This window comes from Ambystoma mexicanum, chromosome 4p, assembly GCF_040938575.1.
Source record: "Ambystoma mexicanum isolate Mex_15411 chromosome 4p, UKY_AmexF1_1, whole genome shotgun sequence".
Classification (NCBI taxonomy): domain Eukaryota; kingdom Metazoa; phylum Chordata; class Amphibia; order Caudata; family Ambystomatidae; genus Ambystoma; species Ambystoma mexicanum.
The window spans coordinates 1130829014-1130844433 of NC_090927.1; positions in this window are offsets into that span (position 1 = coordinate 1130829014).

Sequence of the window (15420 nt, forward strand, 5' to 3'; positions counted from 1 at the left end):
GACACACTTGATGCTCCAGGGAAGCAAGCCCAGACAGACACACAATATGGGGAGAAGAAGAAAATATGGGTAGAGGGGGACATCGAAGGGCAACTACCGCATCCCGACGGTGGGTTGCAGAGCATTGAAAATATCACACCATATGCAGAGAGGCTCAGGGGCTGGCCAGGATGAAAGAGGATAGAGATGGCAAGGGCATTCACCACGACCAAAGACATGGGGAGACAGGATGGAGGGATGAAACTGACACAGTTCCCATTACTTGAAAAGGGTGGGGGGTGACCTCAGTATATTCCCTGGCAAAAAATGGACAAAGACATTTTAAGATGCAAGCTGCCCTCGTTAACTGCTGGGGCTGCCAAGTGGATTTATGAGATCACAAAACTAACAGCAGGGACGACCAAAACTAACAGCAGGGACGACATTAGCGGTAGGGGACATGAAGAGTTTACTCACAGCCATTCTTGGGGAGGTAGCTAACCATGTATGGAAAAGATCAGGATATCATGGAATGACTGCACAGAACATGGCACACAATGGTGCGCCATTCAATAACTGCCGAGTGGCCATATGGCAAGCTCTAAGGGTATAATACCCAGACACTTTGGAGATAAGCACAAGCATGGCACACAAAATGCGTGAGGATGAAGACCCACTTCAATATATTCAACAAATTCAACAGAAATGGCATCTTGAAATGAGAGAACCATGGGACAAAACAGTATTTATTTTTACAATACATTATGTGAGAGGTTACCAGAGCAAGTGCAAAAGCAGCTTAAGAAATTAGTGGGGATGGAGGCTAAGCATTGGTCAGAAATCCAGCTAACTATAGTGCACTACTGCAGGCTAATACAAGAATTCCGCGAAAGAAGCGTAAGGAGAGGAAACAAGAAAAAGCAAAGTTAGTGCAGTAGAAATTATCTAAGTACACAATGAAAGGGGCGATGTTAACAAGCGGGGAAGGAGTAGTTGCTCAGCAGGCACAGCACCTACCACAAATGACATGGAGAGCTTTTGTAGGATGAGGGGAAATGAATCAGTGGCCGAGTGGACAAGGAGGGACCGTGCAAAGTCAGGACAGAGGGTTACAGACACCCAATGCAACAGAATGCAGGAGGGTTTCATGAGGGACAGCAAAGATGGATGGGGGTCCCACACAATGTTGGGTGTGCGGACACATTGGTCACATATTGCAAGTATGCAGCTATTGGGGCGGGATGCCTCAGAACAGGGGAATGAAGCACCAGCCCTCATAATAGTCAGTCTGCTCTGTCTGGTATGCCCAAGATAACATGCAAGGGCAGTTGTACGTGCCACAACAGACGCATACCCAAGTCATGCAAACAGAGCAGTATCAGCCCATGCCACATGCTACACGCACAGGGATACAAGCAGCAATCACCACCAGCACAGCAGGCACTGGTTCAAAAGAACATAATAACCATGATCCGTGCAGGCTCCATGATGCCGGCCCCCATGTGAAAGCGGGAAGGGGTAACTGTTATAGGGGGAAATCCATTTACAGGTACCGGAATGTCATCATAGCCACAATAGGACAGCCCACAGACAGACCTGATGTGTTCAATCCTATCTGTTACACCCAATCCGGCTTAGGAACCACAAATAGGGCTCACTGTAAGTGACAAGACTTGTTTCTTTCTCGTGGATATGGGGCGACTAGGTCCTGTAAAAGGGAGGGGAGATGCGAGGGAACTCCTCCAAGCTTATTGTGCCCTGATTGTACAGAAGGGGTGCCAGTAGACATTGAACTGTTTTAATATGGGATAGAATTGTTAATCGCATGGCTCCCAGGGATACAGGGTAGACTGTTATGCATACCAAATGAATTCCTTTTCATACCAGAGGTTCACTTAGTTGAAAAGAAAGGAAAAGTGATCCCAATAGATCTTGAGGCAGTTATAGTGAAAGACGAAAAAATAGTACTGCATGGGACTGACTATAGAGGTCGATCATGGAGAACTATAATTGCAGCAGGGGAAAGCTACAGGTTGACTGATGTGACAGATGGGGAGTTATTCCAAGACGATCAATCGGATAGGTGGTGTTTGACATAAGCATTACACATAGGGTGGAAATACATTACAGAGAAGTGCAGCAGAGAATGGCTGTGCTATGAAAAATGATACCACAATTTCTCGAGGAAGATGTAGGGTGGGTACTCAGTGCCTTATGGACCAATAGTCCCTCTGATGTGGGTCTGTTAGAAGGGATAGGAACAGTCAAGATAAAGCTTAAACCAGGGGCAAGACAGTATCCTCTATCAAGGGAAGCAGACAAGGGTATTTATGAAACGATCGCCGCTTTAGTGAAGCAAGGCATTCTGGTACCTTCAGAATCGCTGTGTAACACAACAGTGTGCCCGTTGAAAAAGGTGACAGGGGAATCATGGTGTTTCATTCAGGATTTAGACCCTCTGAACCAAATTGTTGAAGCAGAATTCCCATTGTTCCAAATTCAGCGACAATTCTGTGTAGCATCTCAACGCAAGCTACACACTTCACAGTAATATGCTTGAAGAACGCCTTCTTTTCTGTACCACTCCATGAAGAGTCACAGGATTTAACATTGTTTCTATATTGAAATCGGAAGTGGAAACACACGAGACTCCCACAAAGGTACTGTGAGTCACCTTGCATCTTCAATAGGGTCCGTCAGATGGATCTAGGCAACATACAGATAATGAGAACAGTCATACAATATGTGGATGACATTTTCATTTGCAGCAAGTCACAGGAACAGTGTCGAAATGACTTGGTATACTTGCTGACAGTATTGGTGGAAAAAGGTTACAATGTGGACAAGGCAAAATTACAATATTGCCAAAGAGAAATGCTATATATAGGGCAGTTGAAGGGTGAAAATGTGACTTCTGAAAGGGCTGAGGCTGTCATGATGCCTACCTCCAAGGAGCCAGACCAGGCCCAGCTACCCCAGAGGCAGACATCATGTCCCCGAGGGAAGTCTCAGCAGCCCCAAATAGGAGCCCTTTGGACTCAGTCCTGGCGCCTTTGGCGCCAGGCTCATATTGGACAACAGTCCTGGCGCCATAGGCGCCAGTCTCATAAAAGATGACTTTGAGTAGAAAGGTGCTTGGTGTAAACTTACCTGATGCAGACCATGCTGCAACATCCAGGCCATCTAGAGGCCTGAATGGGACTACTTTATCTTCGGGGACTACTTAACCACACGGGTGTGGCCGGAGGAAGAATACATACCTGAGAGGAAGGATACATACCTGGAACTACTTTGAAGGCTATTTAAGCCACGCCCAAGCAGCAACTCACGCTTCGCGTTGTTCTGCATCTAGCAGCTGGACGCTCACCGTGTCTGCTCCTGCATCCTGACTTCTGCCACGCCCGCCAGCATCCTGGAACACCTGCAAAGGGAGAAGAGAAGAGAATAGAAGAAAGAAGAGTCCTTACCTGCTAAATCCACATCCCGGAGACATTTCGCCGACGATCCTGAAAAGGAAGACATTCATTTTAAAAGCACATCGCATCGATCGCTGCAGCGCCGCATTCCACTCACCTTTACTGGGCGCCTCCATGTTCATCAGCGACCATCTGGATCCGCAGCCACATTTCAGCGCCTAGGGAGAAAAAGACAAGAACAAAGGTGAGCTAGGGAAGAGAATAAGAAAACCTTAATTTTCCATCATAAGACTTACCTGTTGGGTCATTCCCACTTCATTTCGGGTCGGTGCCGCATCATGGCATTTCCGGACCCCGGCCCCTAAGGGGAAAAAAGAGACATCAGCGTTAGTGAGCGAATGCTAAGACATTACCTGAACGCTCATTAAAGACTTACCTGATATCTACTGGAACTGCACCTCTCACTTCGGGTCGGTGCCATATCTCCGGCATTTCCGAACCCCGGCCCCTATGGGGAAAAAAGACACAAGGATTAGTGCATTAATGCAAGGACACTAAAGGAACCTCTCATCAAACAACTCACCTGAGTTTCCTTCGTCGGTTTCATTGCTCATCTCGGAATCTTTGTTCTGCACCTGAAATAGAGACAACGGACAATTATTATTTCGGGCTCATACTTATAAACAGAATTCTCACAGTATTTTACCGGGAAGGTCAAGCAAACTTGAACTCTCTACAATCCAAGATCCAGTGAAGTAACTGGATTACAACGCGCCCCTGCATCAGAAGCAGGATGGAGAGCTCGTCCTTTCAGACCCTAAGGTGAGACTTCACGGGGAATCGCAGAAGGGTTTCGTGGAGGGTGAGAAGGGAGAGGGAGGCTTACACATTATCCCGCAGATTGTTAATACTCCCTTTTCACACACAGAAGGATAATTCTGCGAGCCAGACAAGCCAGATTTGAGGGTCCGGTCCTGTCCATCTTCCGAGTCCTGCGCTTCACCATAGAAGAGGCAACAGCACTCCAAACCAGGCCTGCGCCTCCGTGGGAGTCAGGTGAGCGTAACAGAACGCGAAGCCTACCTACAATTTCCCACCCGGGCGTTATGGAAACTTCTGAGACAGACCAGCTGGCCCAGCTTTTGGGGGAATTACGGGCAGAAGTACACTCCGCCCGCCGGGAGACTAACGCTCTCAAAAGAGAACTGATCCTATCTAAGGAAAGAGCTGATGACCTGGCCAAACGGTTGTTGCAGGGTCAGGCAGGACAAACTCCTTTACCTAGTACCGGGGGTAATCCCACTTCTATGATTTCGAATAACCCGGTACAAATCATTCTACCTGGAAACATGCCTTTGGCCCCGCCTGAACGTTTTGCTGGGGACCCCAAGAAATATGCCGTTTTTATGAACCAATGTCGCTTACACTTCCTATGCAGACCCGGGGCCTTCCCTAATGACCAGACCAAGGTAGCTTTTGTATTATTTTATCTCAGCGGCAGTGCTGCCGATTGGTCAGTTCCTTTGGTAAATCAAGATGACCCAATTCTCCAGGATTTTCAAGGCTTCCAGGCAAGCATGGAAAGATTATTCGCTCGACACTTTCAGGGACAGGCCCTAGACAACTAACTGCTTTCCTTACGACAAAGTAACCAGGATCTCTTATCTTACATCGCCACCTTTAATAGGTTGGTTGCGGAAACTGGGTGGCCAGAGAATAAAAGGATCACATTATTTCATCGAGGTCTGCGCGGAGAACTTAAAGACGTGCTAGCCCAAATAGTAAATCCACCCCAAGTCTGCGCGGAGTACATGGACCTTGTGGTCCAACTTGATCACAGACTTCAGAATAGAAACGCAGATCGATCCAAGTTTGAAACCAGAGTGTTGATCAAAACTCACGCTAACCCCAAGAGAACCGACGTTTCAGAACCTATGCAAATCGGTGGAGTTAAAGGACCGTTAACGCAGAAGGAACGGGAGAGAAGGCGGCAAAAGCAATTATGTCTCTATTGCAGGGCTTCTGGTCACTTTCTACGAGACTGTCTGGTAAAACCACCTAAGAAGGTGGTTGGAGCCACTGACAACAATTTATTAGAACCTGATTCGGGAAACGACCAAGCCCGACAAGCGTAGAGGTCCGCTTGCCGAGCTTGAAAACAAACTCTTTGACCTCGCATTTCATCATGCCAATGGTCCTCGTGGATCCGAAATAGCATCGGCGGTTGCATGCTATAAAGGCATACATCGACATTGGAGCTATTGGAAACTATGTAGATAGTGAATTGGCCTCCAGGATTAATCTCCCTCTCCGTCTGAAAACTAACAAGGATGTCATTACTACAGTTGATGGAACCGAAATAGCCTCAGGGCCGGTAACTCATTCCACTACAGAAGTGACACTAGTGGGTCAGGATGGACATCGGGAAGCCATTGTGTTTGACGTAATCAAGGCCCCGCAGTTTCAAGTAATTCTAGGAATTCCTTGGTTAGAAACACATAATCCTCGAATAGACTGGCGAGCAAAGAGAATAACCTTTCCTGATTGTGAACAAACTTGTTATCCAAGAAATCCAAATATGGGCCTGGCCTCAGTAACTTCCGCCACTATACAACTACCGGCTGAGTACCAAGAATTCCAAGACGTTTTCCAAAAAGAACAGGCCAACACGTTACCTCCCCACCGGTCGTACGATTGTCAAATCGATCTGGTACCAAATGCTCAACCGCTTTGTATTTATGCTCTTACTGAACCTGAGAACCTTCACTTGCGTCAGTATTTAGATCAGTACCTTGCCAATGGTTTTATTCGCCCATCAAAGTCTCCTGTTTCCTCAGCTCTGTTCTTCGTGCCGAAAAAAGAAGGCGACCTTAGAACATGTATTGACTACCGCGCCCTAAATCAAATAACGATTAAGAATCGTTATCCTCTGCCTCTGATCCCTGAACTTCTCGACCAGGTAAAAGATGCTTGTATGTACACCAAGTTAGATCTCCGGGGAGCTTATCACCTGGTGCGTATAAAAGAAGGCGACGAATGGAAGACTGCATTCCGCACCAAATATGGGCTCTTTGAATATCAGGTGATGCCCTTCGGATTGTGCAACGCACCTGCCGCCTTTCAATACTTTATGAATGATGTTCTTCGGGAACTTATCGATGTTTGTGTCATCGTATATATGGACGACATTCTGGTGTACTCCTCTTTGGAATCCGATTACAGAAAACATGTCAGGGCAGTTCTTGAAAAATTACGCCAGCACAAACTGTTTGCAAAACTCAAAAAATGCGTTTTTCATACCACAGAACTCGAGTTTCTCGGATTCATCCTGACACCTAAAGGAGTCCGAATGGATTCGCGAAAGGTGGACGCCATCCTCAAATGGCCATCTCCTAGCTCTGTGAAGGGGCTTCAGAGCATGCTTGGCTTTGCCAATTTTTATCGAAGATTCATCCCGGAATTTTCTCGAGTGGTCCAACCCATCACAGCTCTCTTACAGAAGAATAAACGCTTCGAATGGACTCATGAGGCAGAACAGGCCTTTCAAGACCTAAAGTCTAAATTCACCTCCGCACCTGTGTTGAAGCATCCACGCCCAGATCTCCCTTACATTGTTGAAACCGACGCATCCAGCCTAGCCATGGGAGCTGTCCTGTCTCAAAGGGATCCAATAACTAACTTACTACACCCTGTAGCCTTTTGGTCCAGAAAATTCTCGGCTCCTGAAATTAATTACGCAATCACTGACAAGGAGTTACTAGCTATTAAGTCCGCCTTCAAAGCTTGGCGTCATTACCTCCTCGGCGCAAGACACACCATCACGGTGATTACAGATCATAGAAATTTGCAATATTTAAAGACGGCCAAAGCCCAATCATCACGTCAACTCCGGTGGGCCTGATTCTTTGCGGAATTTGATTTTGTAATCACATATCGCCCTGGTTGCAAGAATGGCAAAGCGGACGCTTTATCTCGGATTGGGATGGAAGAAACAAATTTGAACTTAGAACCAGTACCAATTATACCTGAACAGAGAATTTTGGGTTTGACCTCTTTACAAACTATTGAGGACGTTCAAACTCGAGTTAAACAACTATTAGACTCCACAGCCTTACAAGAATGGAGCCAAAAGGGGTCACACTTTTCCGTTAATAACGATTTACCATACTTCCAGGGGCGATTATTTCTGCCTAACAAAGAACTGCAAGAACTCGTTATTGCCCTCATCATGATACATTAATGGAAGGACATCCTGGTATCGCTAAAACTGAGGAAAAGATCAAACGACAATTCTGGTGGCCATCCTGGAGAAAAGACATAAAATCTTTTGTGATGTCTTGCGGAGTTTGCGCCCAAAATAAAGGTCAAAAGAAAAGACCAGCCGGTCTTCTACAACCTTTGGATATTCCACCGGCACCTTGGCACACCTTGTCGATGGACTTTATTACCGACCTGCCTCCTTGCTATGGATACAACACTATCTTGGTGATTGTGGATCTCTTCTCCAAAATGGGCCATTTTATCCCTTTAAAAAGGCTACCCTCAGCCCCCATCTTGGCCAAGGAATTTCTGGAGAACATAGTTTGTAGGCATGGTTTCCCATCCATATTAGTCTCAGATCGAGGAAGCCAGTTTATTTCCCATTTTTGGAGGAAATGTTGTCAACTGGCAAAAATTGATGTACGACTATCCACCAGTCACCATCCCCAGACCGATGGCCAAACCGAGAGAACTAACCAAACCCTTGAACAATATCTTCGGTGTATGTTGCACCAATCTGAATGCAATTGAAAGACATTCTTTGGATCGCAGAATATGCATATAACAATTCTGTACATTCTGGAACAGGACAAACCCCTTTTTATACCTTGTATGGTCATCATCCTCGAACCTCAGACCTGGACCCTCCTCAAAACCTGGAAATGCCTGCGGTGGATCATTTGCATTCCACGATAACCCGAGCTTTCAAAGAAGCTACGACTCATCTTCAGCAAGCCAAGAGAAAGTACAAAGAAAATGCTGATTTACATCAAAGTGAAGCACCTCCGTACCAAATAGGGGACCAGGTGTGGCTAGCAGCTAGACATTTACCTCTCAAAGGACCGCAGACTTTCAACCCCAGATACATAGGACCCTATCCCATCAAAGCTATAATCAACCCGGTGGCCTTTAAACTCGATGTACCAGCGACCATGTGAATTCATCCCGTTTTTCATGCCTCACTGTTGAAACCGGTGCAACCAGGAACCAGACTGATCAAACCACCAGAACCAATTCAGATTGATGGGGAATTAGAATTTGAAGTTAAAGACATATTGGACTCCAAGGTGTTAAAGTCAAAACTCTTCTAACTAGTTGATTGGAAGGGGTATGGACCTCAGGAGAGATCTTGGGAACCAAGCGACCATGTACACGCGCCGCGATTAATACAAAAATTCCACCGAAAATTCCCAAACAAGCCAAAACCCCCGGAGAGAACAACCTTGGGAGGGGCCTTGGGAGGGGGTACTGTCATGATGCCTACCTCCAAGGAGCCAGACCAGGCCCAGCTACCCCAGAGGCTGACATCATGTCCCCGAGGGAAGTCTCAGCAGCCCCAAATAGGGGCCCTTTGGACTCAGTCCTGGCGCCTTTGGCGCCAGGCTCATATTGGACAACAGTCCTGGCGCCATAGGCACCAGGCTCATAAAAGATGACTTTGTGTAGAAAGGTGCTTGGTGTAAACTTACCTGATGCAGACCATGCTGCAACATCCAGACCATCTAGAGGCCTGAATGGGACTACTTTATCTTTGGGGACTACTTAACCACACGGGTGTGGCCGGAGGAAGAATACATACCTGAGAGGAAGGATACATACCTGGAACTACTTTGAAGGCTATTTAAGCCACGCCCAAGCAGCAACTCACGCTTTGCGTTGTTCTGCATCTAGCAGCTGGACACTCACCGTGTCTGCTCCTGCATCCTGACTTCTGCCATGCCCGCCAGCATCCTGGAACACCTGCAAATGGAGAAGAGAAGAGAATAGAAGAAAGAAGAGTCCTTACCTGCTAAATCCGCATCCCGGAGACATTTCGCCGACGATCCTGAAAAGGAAGTCATTCATTTTAAAAGCACATTGCATCGATCGCTGCAGCGCCGCATTCCACTCACCTTTACTGGGCGCCTCCATGTTCATCAGCGACCATCTGGATCCGCAGCCACATTTCTGCACCTAGGGAGAAAAAGACAAGAACAAAGGTGAGCTAGGGAAGAGAATAAGAAAACCTTAATTTTCCATCATAAGACTTACCTGTTGGGTCATTCCCACTTCATTTCGGGTCGGTGCCGCATCCTGGCATTTCCGGACCCCGGCCCCTAAGGGGAAAAAAGAGACATCAGTGTTAGTGAGCGAATGCTAAGACATTACTTGAATGCTTATTAAAGACTTACCTGATATCTACTGGAACTGCACCTCTCACTTCGGGTCGGTGCCGTATCTCCAGCATTTCCGAACCCCGGCCCCTATGGGGAAAAAAGACACAAGGATTAGTGCATTAATGCAAGGACACTAAAGGAACCTCTCATCAAACAACTCACCTGAGTTTCCTTCTTCGGTTCCATTGCTCATCTCGGAATCTTTGTTCTGCACCTGAAATAGAGACAACGGACAATTATGATTTCTGGCTCATACTTATAAACAGAATTCTCACAGTATTTTACCGGGAAGGTCCAGCAAACTTGAACTCTCTACAATCCAAGATCCATTGAAGTAACTGGATTACAACGCGCCCCTGCATCAGAAGCAAGATGGAGAGCTCGTCCTTTCAGACCCTAAGGTGAGACTTCACAGGGAATCGTAGAAGGGTTTCGTGGAGGGTGAGAAGGGAGTGGGAGGCTTACACATTATCCCGCAGATTGTTGATACTCCCTTTTCACACACAGAAGGATAATTCTGCGAGCCAGACAAGTCAGATTTGAGGTTCCGGTCCTGTCCATCTTCCGTGTCCTGCGCTTCACCATAGAAGAGGCAACAGCACTCCAAACCAGGCCTGCGCCTCCGTGGGAGTCAGGTGAGCGAAACAGAGGCAATCAGTAGGATTCTGATGCCAAAGACAGTGAGATACGTGCAGCAGTTATTGGGCCTTTGCAATTATTGCATGAGAATGGGAAAGTTGGATGCTATGAGTGGGACATGCATGAGCCAAAGATGAGGGACAGCCTGCATTCAGTAACTGCAGTTTCCCCTTGTTTAATACAGACAGAGTGCTGCTCCGAGACACTAATCTTGCATAGAAATACCTGGTAAGAGCTTTATTGAGAATGTTACTGAAAAGGTGGGATGGCATGAAAAGGACAACAATTATCCAATGAATAATTATGGAGGAAAAAAAGGATCAAAATGTTGTCATGCCCCATAAGCGATCTCGACTAAGACTTGGGCCTCTGTGTGAATTTTTTGCTTTGGTGGAATTGTTTGCCTTAGTTGAATTGTTGCCTATTAAGATGGATTTCTAATTCTGGGCACTGGGCAGAAGTTTACGTGGCCACCATAGTTTAGTGGAACAGGCAAACCTTCTGGACAAACCAAACCAATCTACGGTAGCTTCGGAGGCGGCCAAGACTAAGTCTCAGGTGGGGTGAGAGTGATCGGAAGCACACAATGAGCACACAGAGTCAAACTCCACAGATTGCCCTTAGATAGATTTATATCAAAAATACATTTATTATAGGACTTTATGTTGCCTGTTAATATGGATTTCCAAACTCTGACCTGGTGAGCAGATGTTTAGGAGGCCACCACAGTTTAGTGGAACAGGCAAAACTTCTGGACAAACCAAACCAATCTACAGTAGCTTTGGAGGCGATCAAGACGAAGTCTCAGGAGGGGTGACAGTGATCGGAAGCCCACCATGAGCACACACAGTCAAACTCCACAGATATACAAAAATGTGTTTAGCCTAGTGCTGATGAAAGAGGAGAAAATAATCACAACATGCAACATAAAAGGGGTAAGTTCAACACAGATATCAAATTAGGCAATTCTTTGTAGTCAATGCTTAACTTATGTAGTCCAGCCCTAAGAAGTGAGGAGCCTTGCGCTCTAAGTACAGTAGTGTGTTAACAATGCACTGTTGTGCGTAACTTGAAAAGCAGGTTCTCTTCAGGGAGCTGTAGCTGCTCAATAAGGGGCTTGTGGCGATGAAAAACAAAGTCCTATTCCTAGAGGACTGTCTACCCTTGCAGCTAGAGTGACCGTCAGAGTTCTGGAATAGCTGGGGAGCACATGCTAGCCCAGCCAAGGTGAGTATCTTCTAAGGGATTCTCGTGTGTATAAACAGATGGATGTCAAAGGGGGCCACCGGTAAGTGATGAAAGTACTGACTGACCCTCGAAACAGTCCGGACCAAACTTTGGCAGTCAAGTCCACTTTCCTTATAGGTTTCAAGTACGCGATTCTCAAAGTCTCGAGTCTCAACTCGGGATGGCAGTGTTCCTGTGCGATACCCTGGGTTCAAGCTGGACAGTTCACTGGATGTCCCAAAAACACCTCTGAAGGGGATTTTTGCAAGGGTAAGTAAGAGGTGCCAAGAGTAGTTGTTCACACTACTCCAAAGGGGCGAAACACCCTTACAGGCCTTCTTGGTACGATGCAAAAGCAGGAGTCCGATGGGACAACAGCGGGCTCAGGGTGCCAAAACTTCCTAGCACATCACTGGCGGTTCGTTGAGTCAAGGATACTTGGCGCCTTCTGTAGTTCAGTGTGAATTTCAGTTGATTGACCTGGAATGGATGCAAAGCCCCTTCTCTTATCCAAAATTAATTTCATGCTCAATTCACAGATAGCTAGCGGAAGATCTGCTCTCTTGATGCACACCAGGCGTCGGTCAGTCATGGCCCATGGTGGTTCCAGTCATTCAAGCATACCAGACATACTGGCACCAGTAGTGTGGATTCGGACCAGACAGTCCCAACCCTCTTCCTGGGCACTAGAACACAATACATGCAGGAGCCCGCGAAAGGTGTAGCTTTCCTGGGGAACTGCATGCCCAAATAAGGAATACCCGGATCTCTCGACCTGGGTGAAAGCAAAGGGACAGAATGGCCAAAGGACAGAACAAAAGACTTCATGGCACTGCCATTTTCGGCACTGGCCACAGTCTTTGGCCAAACTCCCTAAACACAGTATGGTACATAAAAACGAAGTAAAGATACTTTAAAAGTAAACTGCTGCCTCCAGTTCGTCCAAGGCACACTTGTACAAACACCAAGAAATCCTTAGAGGGTGGCTAGGACCATAAAACCAAAAGGACCTCTATACACCATACTGTAAGGTCCTTGGCATACAGATAAAAAGTTACCAAGAAATGGCAACATAGTCGAAGACTAAGGGAAACATAGTTTCCCAGTACCGACAGCCTGAAGGACGTGCCAGTTTCCCCATAACAAATAAGCGAAAGCTAGAGTAGTGCAGCTGAAGGCTGTGCTTCACTGGAAAAAGTCAGGTTAGGTGAGTCAAACAAAAGCAAAAAGTTTGGCGGGTTCAAAAATGGAGGGACCATTGCACATAAGGGAAATATTTCCTATCACTCCTCCCTTCCAGACCCAAGGACAGGGGGATTAATTCACCCCTGGATGAACCTCATGTTCAGGTCGATTAAACATTCTGGACAAACCATCAGTGTTGCTATGTTGCTATGTTGGACACCTGGCCTGTGCAACTTTGGATTCTCTCCCTTCAAGTTCATTAGCCACTTAAAGGGCTTATGGCCAGTTTGCACAGTGAAGTGGGTCCAATAGAGGTAGGGCCTCAGCTTCCTTAAGGCCCACACGACAGAGCAGCATTATTGTCTCTACAGTGCACCACCTGAGCTCTCTGTCCTTAAGCTGGTGACTAATAAATCCAATGGTTGTTCCTTGCCTTTCTCATCTACCCGTGATAATAGACCACCTATTGTTAAGAAAGGAAGAAGGCAATGAATATGGCAAGGGAAATGTGCACGGAAATGCACAGTGAACAACTTTGAATATAACAACGTGCATACAATACCCAAGACTCGTCTATTCTAAAACCCAGGAGTGCAAATAGAGTGAAACAATAATACCAATATATGAAAAGGGATGTGGGGTAAGCACTTAGAACCTCCTTATGACTGAATGGAAAGTCGGCAAACTCCTTACCCACTATGCTATTACAGATACTGACAGCGCTAAGCCCACGTAGAGGGCAAGCAAGGACAGGATCTGTGAGCTGACACTCTGGATGATCCTGAATAGGGAACTTAGAAACAGTACTCACGAGGACCGGAAAGACCACTTGAATGTCAGTAATTCCACGAACCCAGTAGATCAAACAGGGACCCAGAAGGCTATAACAGCAATGGGTGGAGGATAACTAAATACATAAGACCCAAGTCAAGGGGCAAGTAGGAATTGTGATTATAGAATAGTGAGGAAAACAAAAGGCATTCACACAGGGACTAGTTACAACAGCACCCCACACCTAATAATCAATGGGAAATAAATGCAGAAGTGCAATGGAAAACATGGAATGGATCCCAATAGAAAGTAAGGATCAGGAGCAGGGAAAATGATATCACAAAAGGAAACCTTTCCCACCCATCCAAGGAGAAAAGACAGGAAGCTAAATCTATAAAGGGAAAGACTAATGCATCTAGTTTTTCAGTAGCAAAGGACAGCATCAAAGAAACAGAGAACACAGGCAAATTGGGCAGCATCAAAGGGTAAAGCACAGAGAGAGGCTGCCTGCAGACAGAGGAAGACAGAAAGGGAAATCCAGAAAGCAGAAATCAATTAAGCACATAAATCCGAAATCCAGGGCAGAGGAACAAGTAACAGGAACTAGGAACTAGGCACAAAAGCTAGAAACAAGGGACCAGTCACAACAGGAACACTGCAACAATGACCAGCGCTGGACTGAAGCAAACTGAGGCTTTTAATGCTGCTTAACGAGCACACCCCTCAGGTGTGCCGCCTGCTGCACCTGCAGCCCCAAGTGTTGCCTATCCTCCACCCAACCTTGTCCTGCAAGGGAGGGGGTGAAGCAGTAGCCAGGCATTTCTAGGAAGCATAGTCATTAGATTAAAGTAGCATGCTAGCTGCCAAAAACCTGGAATGGATCCGGAAGGGAAGTAACTTGGAAAATAAGGTTTTAGCGCTCCCAATTCATCACAGCACTGTAGCATAAGGTTCGGAGGAAATGTCCAGTAGGGAATAAACCCCAAAACATGCCCCCAAGTGACGGGAGCGAGGGGAGCGAGCCGTGACACCTATCCCAGTATCAGAGGCATCTGTCTGCGCAATAAAAGCATGTTTGTAGTCAGGGGCCATGAGGACAGGGGCCTGACACAGGGAACCTTTTAAACCATTGAAGGCCTTCTCACACTCCGCAGACCAAGAAACCTTCTTGGGTTTCTTTGGAGTTGTGAGAGCAGTCAGAGGGGCAGCTATGGTGCCTTAGTCTGCCATGAAGTTTCGATAGTACCCAGTGAGACCTAAGAAGGCTCTCACCTGAGTTTGTGTTGTGGGGGTAGGCCAGTCTTGTACTGCTTGTACTTTACTGGGTAGAGGCTGAATCTTCCCTCCACCTCCTTCATGCCCAAGATAGACCACAGATCCTTGTCCAATATGGCACTTACTGGCCTGTATGGTCAGGTGGGCCTTCTGAAGTGCATGTAATACTATTCCCAGGAGTTTCACATGTTCTTCCCAGGAGGCACTTAAGACTGCTAAATCATCGCGATATGCTAAGCAGAATTCACCCAACCCATTTAGGACATGATTCACAAGCCTTTGAAAAGTAGCAAGTGCATTCTATAATCCAAAGGATGCTGTCTTCTCCTTGGCATGTTCTGCTAGGGCTATTTGCCAATATCCTACAGTGAGGTCAAATGTGCTGAGGTACTTTGAGGCACCCAAGATATCCACAACATCATCAATTTTAGGCAAGGGGTGGACATCAGTCCTGGTGACAGCATTCAGAGCCATGTAGTCCACACAAAACCTCTGTTCAGAGGTACCTGCCT